A 14,617-nucleotide genomic window follows, 5' to 3' on the forward strand; every position below is an offset into this window, starting at 1 on the left:
CACGAGCGGCGTCCAGCCACACCACCGCGGCCCCATCCGGGCCGGAAGGACGGGACTCCAGTTCGGCCCCGCTGCGCCAGATGGTGCAAGCACCCGGCGGGACGACACCGCCCGGCGGAGGAGGCAGCCCTGCCCCGCGGCGGGAGACGTCATCGGGGCGGGAAGCTCAAAGGGAGCGCCGCCGCCGGAGTGGAGAGAGAGGAGCCGCCGGACGGAGGGCAGACAGGCGGAGGCATCTCGGGCCCCGGCTACAGAGACTCGGGAGACCCAACCACCTCGGCGACATGACAAGGGAGGTAGGAAGCGACCCAGAGCAGGGTACTGGAACCCGGGGGGTTGGTGTGTTAAGTGGGCCCTCTCCCCCACCAACCAGGACTGGGGGTAGCATCCCCCAGACCTTAGGGCCCTGGGTCGGGGCTCGGACTGAGGGCGGCCCCGAGCCCCCCTACCCTCCCCCACCGGCGCAGACGCCAGTGAGTCAACCCTAATTGAGGACCGATCCTGCCGGACTCAGGGTAGGACACCGGGGTGTAGGGAGCACCAAGGACGAAGACCTCGGGTAAGGGAGGATGGAGGGGTGGGATCGCGGCCCTGCGCGGCCCGGAGGGGGTTGCCCCGGCGCCACGCCCCTCCACAAATGGGATGAGATTGTGTGTAAAAGAATTAATGCCCCATGTGATAGAAGCAACAATTTTAACAGGTTGCGTGAAGGGTGAGGATATATTTCTACCATGCAAACCAATCATCCCTACAGATATGCCCTTCGAATTTAAACAGCTTCAATTCCCAATACAACTTGCCTTTGCAATGTACATAAACAAAGCGCAAGGACAGTCACTTAAAGTAGCTGGAATTGATTTGAGACATGTTGCTTTTCACATGGACAACTCCATGTTGCGTGTTCAAGAGCTGGAAGTTGAAAATATTTGTACATATTTGTTAAGAATAATGAAACAAAAATATAGTTTACAATAAAGTTTTTGATGATAACATGTAAAATTGGTTGTTTTATACTTTTTTATATATCTTTTTTTAATCCCTATAGAACTCAGTGCAACTTTTCGACTATTCAAAAAATGATAATGAACTACTGTTTTCCTAAATGTTGTTCCTCCACTTTTCCGAGCAACGCTGGGTAACTCCAGCTAGTTCAGTATAAACCACTGTTCGAAGGAGGTGCTGCCAGCTATTTGCTTCCCATTCTTTATATTTTCTGCCTTCCCTCCTTTTCCCCAACCCTAGGAACTGAATGCAACAGCTAACTAATATAATATGACCTGTCCTTTCATACATGAGGTATGTTCTCTCTGTGGCTATTGACAAAATTATCTGCTTTGTACAATGAAATCACATGCTACCTACATTTCTGTCCTCTGTGCTCCTGAAAAATGGTGCCCAAGGCCGTCTGCCAGTTACCCTTCGGAGCTGAAGGGACCTCCATCCCACCATTCACCATAGTATGCCAGTTCAACACTGAATTTAAGACAACAGTGTAGGTTTGCTGCCCAATTTTCTGGTTACCTTTTGGTTCCTAATCCCTTTGCGAGGAGATCAAGTCACCACATCTCTCTTCCACTCACTCTAACCCTAACCCAAACCCTAATCCTAACCCTTCAAATACTTGAAAACTATCAACTATTTTAAACACTTGCAAGTAAAATGCAAAGTCTTTCAACGGTCCTGGACCCCTTTTCTTCTTCAGGAAAGAGGGGGAAATAAAGCCTGTACACAAAAAGTAAACAAGACAGTTTCAAAACAGGCTTATATTTCTGTTAGTAGCATTGCCTCAGCATGGAACCACCTTTCTCCATAGTATTAACTTTCACCTTCTCTTATGTGTTCCAGGCTGGCTGGCTGGGATGTTAATGGGCTCCCGCTGTTTTGAGGTCTGCTGTTTAACCTTTGCCTCCCCACACAGCCCTTGAAAGACTTGAGCTTTCTAGGCCAACCACTCTTCAGCTCTTCCAGGAACACAAGGAGGGTTATATAACTTTGACCTACTGGACAACTTAAGTTTGCCTTGTTATGATTCATCACAATGTATTTTAATAATCGTGTGCCTAACTTAATTCTCTAGTATAAAGCTAATGGTGTCTCTGGAAGATGGACTCTAAGATTCATGTCTTCCCCCAGGGCTATGGTTCAGTTTTGTTTTTAACTTTAGCATAGCTTGGAGTCAGCTGAACCCCAAGATTGCAAGTGCAACGCTTTATCTTTCTTTGTTGTTCTCCATCGTTTCTTTAAGTCTCAGCTTGGATGATTTAATTGGGGTTTGTCCTGCTTTGGGCAAAGGGTTGGACTCAATTCCAACCCTATGATTCTATAACTTCTTCTTTATGGAATTGATCTATTTACTGCTCTTATAAAGAATGCTTGCACATCATTCTAAATCATGCACAAATATTTTCAGTTGTTTTGCCCTTTAGGCTGTTTACCAGTTCTATATTATTTTTCCTAAGCGGCCATTAATTGCTTCCATGTAATCATCAGTTCGCATCTGAAAAATGTATATTTTTGACTGTTCACCACTTCTGCTACTGTGTCTATAAATCATTTGGGGACATAGTTTGCATGACAGATGTTAAATAAAACTAGAGTTATGTTGCATTGTATTGCTTAATTACTCTGTGGGAGTCTTTAATGTTTGCTCCCGTTACTTCTCTATCCATATAGTGTACTACTATAAACTTAAAAGTCTACAAAGGAAAGAAAAAGTAATTCCTGGAAAGTCGACAGAAAACTAAAAGACATTATTTTAAAATATTGTTTGCACATGGAGCAAACAGAATGTATTATGGTGCTTGTACATCCTCAAAAGAATAGATCATTACCCAAGCAACTCTACATGGGAATGCAATGTAGAACAATAATATAGAAGCAAAACCATCTTTTCTGTAGACTTTGCTTAATCTTTTGCTGTGATGGAGCATAATATGTCAATTTATAGAAGCTCGTTTGTTTTGACAAATTTCAACTCCAAATGTTTCCCTGGAATGACTTGTCAGCGCAATGAATTGAGTCTGGAATGACAAGCAGGGGAGAAACATGTTTGGTAATGCTGGGAGAAGTGAGATGTAGGTGACATTGAACATCAGTAGCTGAAGTGACGTGAGCTATAGAAAAAGCAGGCACGGGAGCACAAGGCTTATTAAATCTGACAATTCACAAGAAAAAGTAGGCTTCCAAACATTAACAAAGAACAATGATGGTATGAAAAAGTGAACGTGGCCCAGCGAGTAGAGTGCACCATCCTATCACAGCTCTTGTCATCAGAATGTTCTTTATCGTTGGGCCTGGTATGTTCACAGGAAAGTGTGATGCCAAGTTTAACACATTGCCTGCCTGTCGGTATTTCACGGATAAATGATGCCATGTGTCACTTGGTATTTTATCTTTCTTCCAACACAGAAGCTGACTGGGTTGAAAGGGATCAGCTGACTGGGACAAGGATGGTCTTGCCTGGCAGTCAAAGTGGACAGCAGACCTGCTGGTTGGAGCAGGTATCAAGAGCCAAGGACAAGGGCCAGAGTCAGTCAGAAGCTGGAGCCAAGTGTCAAGCTGGAGGTTAGGCATTAGACTTCCAAGCAGAGGATCAAATTGGAGTCAGTAGTCAGGAGCCAAAGCGATAGGTCAAGCCAGAGATCAGGAATTGGAGCATATCAGGTAACGGAAAAAGAAAGAGGGGTTCAAGGTAGGGACAGGACAGAGGCAAGGCTGAGTGTAAGCCAGGAGCAATAGAAGCAAGATAAAATAAGAACAAGCCCAATGGTAAGCATGAGTATTGAGAAACTGGCTAGCTGCTACTACTGGCTTAGGAACTGACCTGCCACCCCAGCCAATCAACTAGTGTAGCAGTCAGGCAGCCTGATTCAGGCCAACTGTACTGATGATTGTGCCAAGAAATTAATTCTGCTATAGATGCTGATTCCTGACAAAAGACAGACAAAAAACATGGTGTGTTCACAAATGCAGGCTTAGTGTGCTCAAAATGCAATTACATTTCAATAAACTTTGTCAATTAAGCCCAGGTAGAACAGTAGTTATTGAAAGATTTCATTATCTTCATTCATACTCTGGAATAAACCAAAATGTTTTGGGACAGCTCAAGATTGTATTGCTAGAAGTCAGGAATAACTAATGAAGTTACAGATTATCCACACTTGTTGAGCTGTAATTAGCCCAAGAGTAGAGAGAGAGAGAGTGAAGCAAAAGTGACTGTAAGCCACCCTTATATTTTCTCAATTCTGGTTAGTTCAATGCCATACATTGTAACTGGCCTCAGGACAAACAGGAGAGAAGGTGTCTAATTCTCCTGCAAGACATACCCAGAGGAGTTGTTTGCAGCAGGAGATCAGCCAGGGTAAGGAGGAGGTGGAGCTCACACCAAACATTGCATTCAAACTGTGCTCAGCTGGCAGACAGTCCCCCTGGGGATAGAGCTGTTTGAAAAAGAGGAAAACAATTTCAAGCTGTGAATTTTTGAAAGCATTCTTATCTTCCTCCCTTGAGCTGCATGTGTGGCTCCATATATCAATAAGTAACCACTAAACAGTTAACTTCTGTGGGGAAGAAAATAATTTTCTAATCTTGGGGGATGGGGGAAATACCATCCGCATAAAGCAACACTTGACAATAGGATATCCTCCTGAATACCAAGTATATGTTTTATAGCTTGTGCAGCAGTTGTGTAAATTATTGAATTTAACCTGTCTTCCTGAGAAGTGTGGTATCTTTCAAACAGCTGGTATAGTCTCCTAAAGCCAGCTGCACAAACTCCTCCCCTTAGACATGGACTATAGGATACTGATTACAGCCTCTGCCACATCTGTATATGAACAATCACTCTCAGTGGAATTAGAGGAGAAGAAGAAAGAACAATCAGTTGTGTGGGTAAAAATTCAGATCTAATGCATTCACTTCTCTGTATCTTTTCAAAATAAAAGGGTTTTTTTTTAAACAGATGGGGAAGTGGACATATAGTCCTACACAATAATTAGAAAATTCTGAGTGAAATTATCAGGTGATGGATAAAGGAGTGGAAGATTCTTCTGATATAGGGGGAGGAAGCAAGGACACTTCCTGTTTTGCAGCCCCTGACCTTCCCTAAGCATGATTAAAACCAATGCTGCTATACACGCCAAAGGGCAAGGGACTAGAGCCATATTAAATGCCATTTATAGTTTGCTGTCCCCCACTCCCATTTTCAGTTTCAAAGCTACTGCAGACTTTGGCAACTTCACGGGCGAGGTTGCTGGGGACAGAAGCTGAAAAGAATTCAGTTTGGAATTTTACCAGTTGGAAAAGAGTGGGGTACAATTTGGGTTGTAGGATTAGCTGACCGTTTCAGCAATGAAATACTTAGTTTTTAAATGTTCTCTGTAGATTTCCAGGTTGACCGCCCACTGAGAGAATGGGGTAGTTCTCACATCCCAGAATTCTTATTTCAGGCTGTCTGCAGATTCAGGAAGTTGGGAGCGTAGAGGTTTCTATTTTAAAAGCTATCTTTCCAATGTGAAGAGTTAGAACATTTCCTTTTTCATACAGACATAGATGCATTCCTGGAACACAATCCTCTAACAAGAAGTGGGTTCAGCTGCTTTCTCCTGTGACAAAATTGCAGAATACTTAGCATCTGATCTCAGTTAGTGGAAACTAACATAACTTTGTTGAAGACAATGGAAGATGGTTTACATCAGCTGAAGATCTGGTCCATGTGATTTTGGAAAGCACCAAGGAGAGGTATTTTGGAAAGACTGGGGAATGAACAGGTGCTTGTACAGACAGACTGACCCAAATCCTACCCTTTCACTGCTTTGTGGGGAGAACGCAGGGCTAACAGGTGCTCCTGCAATCAGGAGGAGGTTGTAGCAGCTAAGGATAGGCTCTGCTGGTGCTCCATAGGTTTTAGGAGGCAGGAAGGTTTCCTTTCCTACCTGCACAGAGTCTGCTTATTTACGAGTGAGGAATCTCCCCTCTCTGTTGTATTTTTGTCATTCTCCTCCCCATGCTTCTTCCACTTGTGGGTGCTATTGAGAATTGCCCAGCAATACATAGATAAGTGCAGCAAGGAGAGCCTGCCACACTGTCTGGGACCTTACTTAAATGTTGTGTATGTCTCTCCCATCCTCCTGCCCCACTGCTCCACAACATAAAACAGTTCATCTGAGTTTAAGTGCCAAGCTTGACAAGTGTTTTAGGTTAGAGCCCAAATTCCAGTTTCACCCCGGCTTGTTACCTCCCCAGTTTGCAGCGAGGACACAGATTAAACCACCAGTCCTAATGGTGTCCTGCAATTTCCCCAGGTGCCTGGAATGACAGACAATTTTTCCCCACAGTTCACAGGGGAAAAATCTGAGATCAGCTCAGTTTAGTGCTGTGTAAAGAATTATGGGATATGACACCAAAATGCCAAGCAATGTACACAGGCTTATGCAGTACCAGGAAAGATACAGTAGCTTGGCCTTTGTAGTGTGGCTGCCCACATCCTGGAGAAGCTAATCCCCAAGGCAACCAGCAAGAGGCACCCTCAGTGGTAGGTGCATTCCATGCCACCACAAAAAAGCAAGGAGCCAGACTTTATCTTGGGAAAGTCATAGTGAAAAGCGTCAGAAGAGAGGAAATTTCTAAAAAAAAAAAAAGTCCCTAGAAAGGTCAGAACTTGACATTCCTATCACTACTATTTTTTTTCAAGAAAGCTGGAAGTCTCTTTCAGATGTGCAGCAGCTGCATGGTCCAAAAAATCAGCAGTTTGGTATGCTGCCCTCCTGCCCTTTACATTCTTGACTGGACTGACCATGGGTGGGCTTTCTCTGCACACTTTCTAATGCTGGTCCAATATCTTCTTCCTTTTATCCCTTTTCAACCCATAGTTTAAAATGTCACTACACTGAGGTTTAGTAAAAAGGAGGTTTTACAGAGCCCTACTTCAATGTAATATGTGTCTCCCCCATCCACCCCAGCAAACAATTTAGAGCTGTGAAACAGCAAAGCATGTGCTTAGGTCCCAGTAAAGTCATCTGGGATCTGAGTACATGCATACAGCACATATTTTCATATTTTGGAAAGTTGCTATATAAACTTATCAATAAACTAGGTAAATACAACTTAGAAGGGGCTACTATAAGGTGGGTGCATAACTGGCTGGATAACCATACTCCGAGAGTAGTTATTAATGGTTCACAATCCTTCTGGAAAGGCATAACAAGTGGGGTTCCGCAGGGGTCTGTTTTGTGACCAGCTCTGTTCAATATCTTCATCAACGATTTAGATACTGGTATAGAAAGTACGCTTATTAAGTTTGCAGATGATACCAAACTGGGAGGGGTTGCGACTAATCTGGAAGATAGGGTCATAATTTAAAATGACCTGGACAAATTGAAGAAATGGTCTGAGGTAAATAAAGAAAATTTAATAAAGACAAAAGCAAAGTGCTTTTAGGAAGGAACAATCAGTTTTACGCATACAGAATAGGAAGTGACTGTCTGGGAAGGAGTATGGAAGAAAGGGATTTAGGGGTCATAGTGGACCATATGAGTCAGAAGTATGATGCCGTTGCAAAGAAAGCAAACATGATTCTGGGATGCATTAACAGGTGTGTTGTGAGCAAGATACGAGAAGTCATTCTTCCGCTCTACTCTGCACTGTTTAGGCCTCATTTGGAGTATTGTGTCCAGTTCTGGGCACTGCATTTCAAGAAAGGTGTGGAGAAATTTGAGAGGGTCCAGAGAAGAGCAATGAGAATGATTAAAGGTCTAGAGAAAATGACCTATAAGGGAAGACTGAAGGAATTGGGTTTGTTTAGTTTAGAAAAGAGAAGATTGAGGGGGGACATGATAGCCGTTTTCAGGTATCTAAAAGGGTGTCTTAAGGAGGAGGGAGAAAACTTGTTCATCTTGGACTCTGAGGATAGAACAAGAAGCCATGGGCTTAAACTGTAGCAAGGGAGGTTTAGGTTGGACATTAGGAAAAAGTTCCTAACTGGCAGGGTAGTCAAACACCCTAGATAAATTGCCCAGGGAGGTTGTGGAATCTCCATCTCTGGAGATATTTAAGAGTAGGTTAATAAATGTCTATCAGGGATAGTCTAGACAGTATTTGGTCCTGCCATAAGGGCAGGGGACTGGACTTGATGACCTCTCGAGGTCCCTTCCAGTCCTAGTATTCTATGATTCTATGATTCTATATGCTGACTCCCACTGACTTCTGTGAGTCCCTATGGGTACGTCTAGACTACATGCCTCTGTCGCCAGAGGCATGTAGATTAGGCTACCGGACATAGTAAAATGAAGCGACGATTTAAATAATCGCCGCTTCATTTAAATTTACACGGCTGCCATGCTGAGCCGACAAACAGCTGATCAGCTGTTTGTCGGCTCAGCGCGATAGTCTGGACGCTCCCCTGCCGACATCAAAGGTATTTGTCGACCACCCAGGTATGCCTCCTGGGACGAGGTTTACCTGGGTGGTCGACAAATACCTTTGATGTCGGCATGGGAGTGTCCACACTATCGCGCTGTGCCGACAAACAGCTAATCAGCTGTTTGTCGGCTCAGCGCGGCAGCCGTGTAAATTAAAAATGAAGTGGCGATTATTTAAATCATCACTTCATTTTACTATGTCCGGTAGCCTAATCTACATGCCTCTGTCGCCAGAGGCATGTAGTCTAGACGTACCCTATGTTAGCACAGATATCCACCCACTTGGAGTTCCTTGCTGATCTGGGTTTTTCCCCCTACTTGTCAGTTTCCTCTGCCTTTAACTACACTATGGCTATGACTATACTACAGGGTTTTTGTACAAAAGCAGCCATTTTTGCGCAAAAACCCATGGAGCATCCACACCTCAAGCATGTTTTTGCACAAGAAAATTTACAGTAAAATGGCAGAACAGAGGGCTTTTTGTGGTGTAGGAGTTCTTGCACAAAAAGGTGTGTGTGGACACTCAACAGGGTTTCTTGTGCAAAAAGAGCCTATCACAAAAAGCACAGGTGCTCTGATGGCCATTCTTTGAATGGCCATCAGAGCTTTCTTGTGCAAAAGCACATGGCAGTATGGACGCACTCTTGCTCAAGAACTTTTTGCAGAAGATCTTTTCCTCAAAAAGTTCTTGAGCTAGACGTCTGCAGTGTAGACTTAGCCTAACAGTAAAGTGTGAGAGCTATGTTCAGCGGTGGGTCCTGAAGACATCTCACTGATCAATCAGCAGGGTGGCTGGCAGAGAGGATAGGAGCAGGGGCTTGTGGAGAGGCATTGCGAGTGGCCAGTAGGGTGGCTGGTGGAAAGGTGCCATAGGTCACAGGTCACAGTCTGGTTCTATGTAATTGCTTAATGGTATGCTTCAGAATGAAGTTTTGCCTGCACTTGTTGCTTACTCTTTCATTAATTAATTATTAAGAATGATTACTTACATTATACATTTGCCGAGTGTCTTTTACACCAGTTCCTTTTTTCTGGTTGGGAATGCCTATTATCTATCTAGAGAATTTATGCATCAATCTGTCTAGGAGTCTGTATCTGCAAGAATGCCTCCTAAATGGTAAGAGCTAGGACCACCAAATTTGACATGCACCTTCCTCTTATCCTAATTTAAAGCAAGGTAAGAGTTTGGTTGTGCCAGGAAAATGGGATGTGCCTAGAGCTGCTGCCTGGGGTGAGGCAGCCCTGCCTCCAGGAGCCACTGGCTGGGCCTGGGCCATACAGCCTCAGACACCCCAGGGAGTGCTGTCACCAGTGAGCTCCTCCCCCCACCCCCGACTTCCCTGTGCCCTGCCATGAGTCTTCAGGTCTGAGTCCCCCACCCCCTACCCTGACTCCTGCACCCCCCACACACCCTCTTAAGCCCCCACCAGGACTCAAGCAATACTGGGAAAACTCTCTAGTCTACTCTATATTTGAGAGAGTTTGTGTATCTCTCTGTCTGTCCATCTGTGAGTCTGTTTGTTCAAGAACTCCTCCCAAATGGTAAGAGCTAGGACCCCCAAATTTGGTCTGCAGCTTCCTCTTATAGTTTAAAGCAAGATCAGAGCTTGGTTATGCCAGGGCAATGGGATGTGCCTGGAATGCAATTGTTTCTCATCAAATGGAAAGGGAGGGGTCAGTTTGCAGGGACAGTTATGTTGCATAGTGACCAAATCAGGTCTGCAAGGGGACAGATATGGGGACCAGGACAGCTATAACCCCAGTAGGATAATGGGAGGCAGAAGTAGAGAAAGAAGAGTTTGTTTGTGTTATTGAAGAGTTTGTTTGTGTGTCTGTCTGTCCTCCAGTTGTGCCCACTTTAGCCACCATGGACAGGCCTTTCTCACCTGGCCCCAAGAATTTGTCCTCTCTCCCCGGAGCATACTGCGTACTGGACCCTTCAACCCCGGGCCCAGCCCAGACACATGATTTAAATGAATCCGAGAAATGCCAGGACAATCCTCTAGTTATTATATATTTTAGAACAGAAAGCAGACATTATTCAATCATGTGCTCTTGGATGAAATTTTAGGTACCATTCCTGGCTCTTAAAATAAATAAGTCCCTGATCTTGCCTAAGTCATTTCTTAATGGAGCAAATGTTGCTGTAGGACTGACTTGTACAAAATCATTGTTGTTGGTCTCAGTATCATCCTCCGTGTTTCATTTATTAGCTTTTATATCTCAACAACAGCTCACACGATCCCACTGAAATATCTTTGGTTCTCTATCTGTGTTCTTTATCCATGTCAGTGTCTCAGTGGCAGCTGTCAAAGCCATTTATGGAAATGGCACATCTGTTTAGTTTAGAAGCCCAAAGGACCCAACTGCACTAATTCTACTTTGACCTATCACAGCTAATAGGATGGAATGGTCATTTAATTATTGTTCTTGGCAGCATTCCAGAAAAGCATCAGGGAACAGACTGATGGGTTATAGTTTACTGAGGTAAACTGTGGTGCGCAGCTTGTAGTCTTTTCAAAGGTTAGCTCTACCATTAGAACAGCGAGGATGTAAACAGTCCAACTGAGTATTTTTGTGCCTCATGCAAATAAATCGGTTACATCTTCCTTTCAAATTTGCATTTATCTTAGAATTCCCCTTTGCTAAATTAGAAAATTAGGTGACTAGGGCCCAGTGCAAAGTCCATTGAGTGAAAAGATATCCACTGATTTCAAGGGGCTTTGGATCAAGCCCACAGGATGTAAATAGAAGGATGCTATTATATCTTTTGACCCAACCAGACAGTTAAATTTCATAGCCTTGCAAACTGTTTTCACAGAAATTGATGCTGGAGCCCAGTGTTTCTTCGATGCAATCCCGGTTGTTTAAAAATATATAACATCCTGAGCAGATGAGGAATTCAAACAATCAGACATAGTTTTCTTTGCTTGCAATTTTTAGGCTCATTTCATCCAACACTTTGATAAAAAAAAAAACTCTCTGTAGAGTTTTCTCAGGACCATGCTTAGTGCTTGCCAAAATTATATTTGGAGTTTCCTTGCTGTTTTCTCTCTGCATAGTGAACCATAGACAATTGTTTTTGAAAAACAGAGAAAAAAATCTGGTACCAATCCTTAAAAATGAGAAGAAATATCAACCTAGGCAAGCACTCAACTTGTTTCCAAACCTCATGTAGAATCAACTTTTTCACTCTTATTTGCACTGAGCAGTTCTGTTGAATTGAACATGAATCCTCTGGTCTTGAGTCTCACCTCTTGGCAACTCTGAACACTATTCTTTGGATAGTGTCACCACTGTTCACAAAAGCCTCATTTACCACTCCACTTTTCCTCTTTCTCTTCTTTCATTCTTATATCCCTGATGAGATCTGTTTTAGTAGTTGGGCAAATTCTATCTTAAGTCTACGCCTTCTTATTTCTTCCTCCCTTCTTCAGGCTCCCATCTATCACAATATTCAGGGCATCTCTTGGCCTCCTGAAAGAAAGGTTGCTCTTAAGAATGGGGTGGGGCGTACATTTAAAGTGTTGACATTTTTTGTTCTTCCCATTCCTCTCTAAAATCTTGAAATAATCTTGAACAAAATACAGGACTATGTAGCACTTAATGTAGCCATGTTAGTCTGGTGTAGCTGAAACAAAATACAGGACTACATAGTCCTGTGCTACATAGTCCTGTATTTTGTTTCAGCTACACTAGACTAACACGGCTACATTTCTATCACTATTGAAATAAGCTTGTCTCACATTTTTCTCCTCAGTATCTCTAAACATTTTATCCTGATCTTTCCCACATGGCTTTTGTTCTGGGCATAAAAGTAATCTTTACTAGATATACTGATTACTTTTTTGAGGTCAACTCTGATTTGTTTTCTTAAAGCCTTTTTTGATTTATCAGATGCCTTTGATACTGCAGATTAATGTCTTCTCCTTCACTGCCTCAGCATCAATGGCTGTCTCAAAATGTTTTTCCTCCTACTTATCTGATTTCTATTTCATAGTATCCTGGGCTGATAAGATTTCTTCTGTTCATCTGTCTGTGACTCTTTATTAGGACTCTTATTCTCCTACTCTTTTCTCTTTATGCTTGATAACTGGCATCATTACCACTCCTAGTAGGCAATATCGTTTGTCAGATGACAGTTTATTGTCTTCCTCTTTTTATTCCCTTTCCTTGTATATCTTCATTTTATTTCTACCCTTCTCTTTGAACAAAAGGCAGTTATCTTCAATTAAGTATGGCCAAGGCAGTAATTATTTTCTTTTTCCATGCTCCTGATTCTTTACTCTTTATATGTCCCAAGTTTTCTATAACTGGCAATAATCCCAGGTAGGATGCTGATCTAATGATGGTGAAGGTACTGGATTGAGTCTCTGGAGCAAGTATGGGCAATAAGCATCCTGCGGGCTGGATGTAGTTCAACAGGGTTAGCATCTAGTGAGCTGCCAGATGTTTTATATACCACAGCTCCCATTGGCTGTGATTCATGGTTCTTGGCCCACTCTAGCTCTGGAGGGGAAGGTTCAGTTCCTGGCTTAATCACAAACATTTCCTATGTCACCCTGGGCATATCCTTTAATATACCCTTAGTCTATGATCCCCATTTCTAAAAAAGGGCAAGGCACATCCCCATTACAGGGATATGGATTTCATCAATAATGGTTGTGATATCTCTGATAGCTTAGCAATGGAGAATCATGCAAGCAACTAGATAGACAATTCCAGGTGTCATCACTAGGAGCCCTAACCATAAGCTTTTTCCGGCAAGTTTAACTACACCAGGGCTTTGTCTACACTGCAGGGTTTTTGCACAAGACACCTTTTGCAGAAGAGTTCCGGTACAAAAGCACGTCCACACCTCAAGAGAGTCTCCAGTCTTCACGGATGCTCTTGCAGAAGAAAGCTCTGATGGCCATTCACATGTATTCTTAAGCCTTACAGAGAAAACATATCAAAACGGTAAAAGAATCTACACACATGCTACTAACTTTACTAGACATCCCCTCAACTCCAGCAGGAGCTCCGATAGGTGATCTGTCCTCCAAACCCCATCAAGGGTTTTTTCCTGTGGTTAGAAGTTCATAGCAACTATTAGCTCAGAACAAGCACCCACAAATGTATTAATCAAAACTTTATGCAGTTTGGATCTTTGATCTGGGGACTCTGAGAACAGCTGATCATCAACCAAACTTTTCTTCTTCAGGGCAAAGCTAAAGAGGCTGAGTTCTTGTTTAACCCAGAGGGGCACAATTTGCATATACACTCTTTTAGAGAATTTCTGGGAAACCTATTGAACTTTATTAACCCTATAAATTAATTCTTGTTTGACACATTGTTCAATTTAGTCCTTTAATCATTCAGGCCCACAAAACCTTTGTATTTGATATAATGGCTCCAAAGATACTTAAACCTAATTTAATAAGCTCTTCAAAATATATTGATGGAAATTGTCATATTTGCAGGGGTTTTTTTTTTTTTTTTTTTTAAATAAGGTGCCAGTACTCCAGGGGAAAAGATGTTGAGCTCTGACTGGAGATGCTAGTACTGCATCTGGAAATGCCGGTACCAGGAAGTCACATCACAAAAAAAGCACTGCATATTTGGCATAACCATATAACCAGGAACATAAGAATTGCCATATCTGAAGAGACAAATGGCCACTCTAGACTGGCGTCCCCTCTGGAAGGGGCCTATATCTGATATTTCAGAGTAAGGGGAAAGAATTAAATATATCCAGACAATTTTACTGTTGTACTATAACATGTTCTAACTTTTCTTCCTGAACCCATTTGCTTCACCCTGGAGGCATGAAGATTGATACAGTTTAAAGCACACAAAGAGCAAAAAGGGATTTCACATTTTTTCTATTTGTCGCTTTCTGACAGGAAGTCTGTTTATATAGATTAACTTCTTCTATTTTTGCAATATACAGAAAACTTAAACTCCCACCTACACACATTTACATACTGTGTTGTGCTGTTTATTCTCTGCGTCCTCATTTATTAACACAAATATGATTTATCAGTGTGAAGCATCTGAAACATAGGGAACGGTTTATTTAGCAATTACCTTATGTAATTATCAGTATATATTATGCAACTACAGTACTTGATTTATTTAATAAAGGTGTTTATTTTGTTCATTTGTTTTAAATCTTTCGGTTTGCAGATTTCCAATGCTGATGATAAAGTTATTTAATA

General features: G+C 42.5%; 1 long non-coding RNA gene across 1 annotated transcript in view; it reads right to left on the reverse strand.

Annotated features, from left to right (window-relative positions):
• Nucleotides 1-14,617, reverse strand: part of LOC142827255 (uncharacterized) — a 69,028-nt gene that overhangs the window by 6,063 nt on the left and 48,348 nt on the right. The window contains exon 3 of the long non-coding RNA XR_012901855.2: nucleotides 4,326-4,439. This is a non-coding gene — a long non-coding RNA (uncharacterized LOC142827255). The remainder of the gene's footprint in view (nucleotides 1-4,325; nucleotides 4,440-14,617) is intronic.

Source organism: Pelodiscus sinensis, chromosome 2 (genome assembly GCF_052426305.1).
Source record: "Pelodiscus sinensis isolate ZL-2025 chromosome 2, ASM5242630v1, whole genome shotgun sequence".
In the NCBI taxonomy this organism is placed as follows: domain Eukaryota; kingdom Metazoa; phylum Chordata; order Testudines; family Trionychidae; genus Pelodiscus; species Pelodiscus sinensis.